This window comes from Mixophyes fleayi, chromosome 5 (genome assembly GCF_038048845.1).
Source record: "Mixophyes fleayi isolate aMixFle1 chromosome 5, aMixFle1.hap1, whole genome shotgun sequence".
In the NCBI taxonomy this organism is placed as follows: Eukaryota; Metazoa; Chordata; class Amphibia; order Anura; family Limnodynastidae; genus Mixophyes; species Mixophyes fleayi.
In genome coordinates this window covers 175,152,931-175,158,930 of record NC_134406.1, presented here as the reverse complement: position 1 = coordinate 175,158,930, position 6,000 = coordinate 175,152,931, and the positions used below count along the sequence as shown (strand labels likewise).

The 6,000-nt window shown below is 45.6% G+C and overlaps 1 long non-coding RNA gene across 1 annotated transcript in view; it reads left to right on the top strand.

The window, feature by feature from the left end:
* Positions 1 to 223: 223 nt before the first annotated feature.
* LOC142158787 (uncharacterized) overlaps positions 224 to 6,000 on the top strand; it is a 129,317-nt gene continuing 123,540 nt past the window's right edge. Inside the window, exon 1 of the long non-coding RNA XR_012692865.1 lies at positions 224 to 330. This is a non-coding gene — a long non-coding RNA (uncharacterized LOC142158787). The remainder of the gene's footprint in view (positions 331 to 6,000) is intronic.

The window sequence follows — 6,000 nt, the reverse complement described above, 5'->3', positions numbered from 1 at the left end:
GCACATTTTTGACGAACTGTAACATTTGTAAATTTTATAGATATTAAACTCTTTGCACATGTTATATTAAGAAGAAATACCACTGCATTTAGCATTGTCCAACAAAATATATCTTTATTTTTTGCAAATTATAAACTTAACACATATGCCACAGTGTCTGCCTTGTGTGCATTTGCACGTCATAAATTTTTATACACACAATCAATTTCAACCAGCAAAACGTCAAAACTTATTTTTTTTTCTTTCCCGCAGGCTCAGGAGACTTTCCCTGGCTGCTGGATGTGCGTCTCCCACCCCTTATCCGTAGACTGGACCGAACTGGACTAGCAGGTAAGGAGGGGCTGGGTGTGGTATTCAGGCTGCTAGCAGCTGAGGTTGAGGGAAGTGGGAGTCTGGTCATTATTTGTGACAAAACAGTTATTAATTTGTTGACATTTCCCGCATCGCCCCCTGTTTGGTTGTCTATCGCATTATGCATGCGTACTAAAGAGCTATCAATGCGGTCCATGGTACTGCTTATCCGCCTCTGCTCATCTTGCATATGTTGCATTATTCGAACTCCTTTGGCCAGTTGCCTCTGGATTCCGTGCATTGAGTCCTGATGGAAAGCTAGCAAGTTTGCCTGCACGTTACTAAATTCTCGCACAGATTCACCTAATGTAGGTGCACTTTGTGGGTTGGGTTGGCTTGGTGGTGGCTGTTCAGTTGCAGCTGATGTTGCCGATTCTGGCTGCAGCTGGATTTCGGCCAAATGTGTGACTGGTTGTAAGAATATATAAATGTCTGTGAAGTCTCCACCATCTGTGTTGAGTGTCTCTTCATTACTGACAGTTTGCTCTTCTGCTTGTGATGTTGCTTAACCCAAATGGAAATAAAAAAAATTAATAACCAATCTCTGTCCAGTAGCATAAACAGCTGATTAACATGACATGCAAATGATTAAAACATAGTTTTTTTCAACAATAAAACATAATTGGATTTACCAGCTACAAACTCCTCTTCCTCAGGTATTGGCAGTGATGTTGCTGCGGACGGTGGCACAGGTCCTGCTGGCTCTGGGATACACAGCTGTTGTGCGGAGCTTGTGTGTAGACACAAGTGAAATGTAACATAAAATAATCCTTTGTGTTCCAATACATTTAATGCATTATCAAAGAAAAAACTATAACACCCGCGATTTGCCGCGATTTTAACACGCTGGCAAAATCGGACCTTGATACATTTACCCCCTAGTTTGCTTCATAGTCAGCCAGTGCAAATTGTGGTATAACGTGTGTTAGCGGTATCTTCACATGCTGTTAAACAAAGATTCCTGCTACCTCTGTCTTTGGATTTCCCAGCTTTTTTGCGAATAGATAGACTACAGTGGACTTGAAACTTTTTATGAAATGTCTATTAATTAGACCAGGGTCTTACATATTCAAGAATTCTTGAATTCGAAATCAAGCTGTTAAATATGATTTTTTGTTAAGGCCTCATGAAGCCTTTTTTCAGCCATTTATGTAACTTTCATAGATATATTATTTGCTAAAAGAGGTTTTTATTTTTTTTCTGAAATGCAGTTTTGCAAGATGTAAGCCCATGACTTTGAGGTTAACTGAAATAGAGAATTCCTGTGAGAATATAGCAAGGTTTTGTGAAAAGGAGTCATACTGTCACTCACCGGACTGTGAGTGCTTCTTCCCGGACTATTAGGAACCGTGGACGTCCTCTATCCTGAGGGACTGCGCATGCGCAGCCCTTTCCAAACCTTCAGTGTATGTTCCTTTAACTTAATTGGCAGATCAGGCAACCTCCCTATATTAAGCACCTGTGGTCAACACCACGTTGCCTGATCTTGGAGTCTCATTCCCCATGAGTCTCTGAAGGTGTTCCTGTGTTTCCTTGTTTATTCAGCCCTGCTGATTCCTGTGGTTTCCAAACCACTTCTACCTCTGTGGTTTCCAAACCACTTCTGCTACTGTGGTTCCCATACCACTTCTACCATCTACTGTATCATCGTGACTGTGAGCTGATTCCTATCCGCTGCCTCCGTGCACTACAGTCTTCTAATCACTTCAACTCTACCATGTATCCTTGGGACTGTTAGCTGATGCCTATCCGCTGCCTCCGTGCATTACAGGCTTCAACCCCATCCACTCACCTGTTCATGATTGTGACTGCCAGCTGATTCCTATCCGCTGCCTCCGTGCACTACAGGCTTCAACCTGCAACTCGTCTGTGTTTCATCATCGTGACTGTTTGGTTGATTCCTATCCGCTGCCTCCGTGCACTACAGTCTTCAACCTGCAACTCGTCTGTGTTTCATCATCGTGACTGCTAGCTGATTCCTATCCGCTGCCTCCGTGCACTACAGTCTTCAACCTGCAACCCGTTTGTGTTTCATCGTGACTGTTTAGCTGATTCCTATCCGCTGCCTCTGTGCGCTTCAGTCTTCAGTCCTTGTCTACTCTACCGTGTTTCCTTGAGTCTGCTGCCACTATTGCTACCCGCTACTCTCCGTGATCATCTGTTCCAGTTCAACTCTGCTCCGGTGTCCCATCGTTACTGCACCTGCTGGTTGCTATTGGTTACCTCCGTGTTCCCGCAGAGACCCGCTGCTGTTACTTCTCAGCGCTACTCATCCATCTACTGCTGATCCGCTCTCCATGCCTTCCTGTGTTCCCTGCTGGTCTACCTACCTGTGCGCTGCACCTGCTAGACCCCTGCGTCACCCATCCAGGGACTTGTATCCTGCTGGCCTCCTGCCCTTCAGGTATCTCTGCACTCCTGTCTGACTGCCTTCTCCTGAACCACGGTATGCATACTTCCCATTGACTGTGCTGTGTATTGCATACCTTGCTGGACTGTGTTGGTTCTCCTCTGGAGTGTACTATCCGCTGAGTCTATTGCCATCATTGACTGTGTTGGTTCTCCTCTGGAGTGTACTATCTGCTGCCTCTACTGCCATCATTGACTGTGTTATCTCATGCCGGATTACTTCAAGAGACTTTCTTTATTGGCAGTGTTGTTCAGTCATTTATACATTTATATTGTGCATATTACTGTGGATCAAAGTCAAGGTGCCCGTGTATATATTGTGTTGCAGTCTCTCCCCGTGCACCTCCTCACATATATATTCAGTAGTACAACTTGCTAGTAGCAGACCACTGACTCCTGTTTACAGTTTCACCTGTTCCAGTATCCTCTCACATAGCAGTGGTACAACTTGCTAACGCAGACCACTGACTCCCCGGATACCTCCACTTGGATTCCATTCCTTCACTCAGACAGCGGTACAACTTGCTATCCGCAGACCGCTGACTCTCATCACCTCCTCGTTTCTGTTGGACATTCCTCCTCACTATAGCAGTGGTACAACTTGCTACCGCAGACCACTGACTACCTTCACGTGTCCTTTGTCCATACCGTTCCTCGTGTATTACTACCTCCATATTGCCAGTGCTGCTAGTCATAGACTTTCCTGAGCATCTCATCATCTGCTATTTCCTGTTCCGTGATCACCCTGCTACCAGAGTACCATATTACCACCTATACTGCTCTGGTAAGCCTATCACCTGGTGATCCCTGGGTAAAGACTCCTAGTGCCCGTGACAGTAAGATCAGGCCATGACAGACCCAGATACGGAACCTACCGCTAAAGAGATGCTGCAGCATCTGGTCAGCCGTGTGGAGCAACAGGATGCTCGCCAACAGCTGTTACTTCAATGTTACCAATCATTAACCTCCCAAGGAACATCTGGACAGACTGTTACAGCTAATATTGAAGCTCCTGTGCTTTCCTCCGTTTCCCCAGTGCCATCCCAGGTGTCTACAGCTCCTACGCTTCACCTGCCTACTCCGTCAAAATATGACGGGGACCCCAAAACTTGTAGAGGTTTCCTTAACCAATGTTCAGTCCATTTTGAACTCCAACCTCAAAATTTTTCTACCCATCGTTCCAGAGTGGCCTATCTTATCTCATTGTTTTCTGGACAAGCCCTGGCTTGGGCCTCCCCTCTGTGGGAAAGAAACGATCCAATTCTACAAGATAGTGCCAAATTCATTTCCACGTTCCGAAGTGTGTTCGATGAACCAGGTCGTGTGACCTCCGCTGCTTCCAGCATTCTTCGTTTGCGACAAGGCTCCCATACAGTAGGACAGTATGTCATTCAATTTAGGATCTTAGCCTCTGAACTTCAGTGGAACACTGAAGCATTAGTTGCCGCCTTCTGGCAGGGGCTCTCCGATAAAATTAAAGATGCACTGACTACTCAAGAGCTTCCTTCGTCACTAGAAGATTTGATCTCTCTTTGCCATCGTGTAGATATGAGATTTCGTGAAAGAGAGTCTGAGAAAACAACGGCTGTCAAAGCACCTCTTCGTTCAAACCCTCAATTTCGTCCAGCTCCATCCTCTGCGATTCCCATGGAGATAGGACGTTCCAAATTATCTTCAGAGGAGAGGAAACGAAGAGTAAAGAATAGACTCTGTATCTATTGTGCTGATTCCACGCATATGCTCAGCTCTTGCCCTAAGAGATCGGGAAATGCCAGGCCCTAACTAGTTCTGGAGAGGTGAAGTTAGGGTCCCTGGAGTCCTCTCCATTGTCTATGAAATCTAAAGTCTGCGCTTTCGATGTTACGATTTCCTTTGCTACCAAATCCTTTGAGTCACAGGCATTGATTGATTCCGGAGCAGCAGGAAATTTCATTTCTAAATCACTAGTGAATCAATGGTCCCTACCAGTGATCACTTTAAAAACACCCATTACTGTGACGGCTATAGATGGATCACGCCTCATCAATGGTCTCATCACCCAGAGTACGTCTCCAGTAACCCTTCAGATTGGGGTACTACACCATGAAGAAATTTCGTTTTTAATTCTTCCTGTTACGACAAGTCCGATTGTCTTAGGCCTTCCATGGCTTCAGTGTCACTCTCCCCAGATTGACTGGCGCACCCCTCAAGTTACGTCTTGGGGGTCTGAATGTCACCATCGTTGTCTCTCTCAAGTTATTCCTCTTAAAGTACAGCGATCTTCCATCTCATCTTCCTCCCCGGGACTCCCTCCTCAGTATGCTTCATTTGCCGATGTGTTTGATAAAGCTCAGTCTGAACGTCTTCCTCCTCATCGTTCTTGGGATTGTCCGATCGACCTTCTACCTGGCAAGACTCCTCCCAGGGGTCGGGTCTATCCTCTCTCGTTACCTGAAACTCAAGCCACATCTGAGTACATACAGGAGAATCTCCAGCGTGGGTTCATTCGACCTTCCACCTCTCCCGCTGGAGCTGGGTTCTTCTTCGTCAAAAAGAAGGATGGATCATTACGCCCTTGTATAGATTTTCGTGGACTCAACGCCATTACTATCAAGAATCGGTATCCCATTCCGCTGATCACTGAGCTATTTGATCGCATCAAGGGAGCTCGGATATTTACTAAGTTGGATCTTCGTGGTGCCTACAATTTAATTAGAATCCGTTCCGGTGACGAATGGAAGACCGCGTTTAACACCAGAGATGGGCATTACGAATATTTAGTAATGCCCTTCGGGCTGTGTAATGCCCCCGCGGTTTTCCAGGGTTTCATCAATGAGATCTTTCGGGACTTATTATATGTATGTGTCGTTGTCTACCTGGACGACATATTGATCTTCTCACAGGACCTGCCTTCTCATCACCAACATGTGGCAGAGGTCCTCTCCAGACTACGGAAAAACTCATTGTTCTGTAAATTGGAAAAATGTTCATTCGAGTTACCCCAGATTCCATTCTTGGGGTATATAGTTTCCGGAGTTGGCCTGAAGATGGATCCAGACAAAGTAAATGCTGTACTACATTGGCCTCAGCCAACTACTCTTCGTGCCATCCAGCGTTTTTTAGGTTTTGCCAATTACTATAGACGCTTCATTCAAGACTTCTCATCCATTGCATCTCCCATTGTGGCCTTAACTCGAAAAGGGGCTAATACTAAGCAATGGTCATCTGAGGCTCTCCAAGCCTTTCAAATCCTCAAAGAGT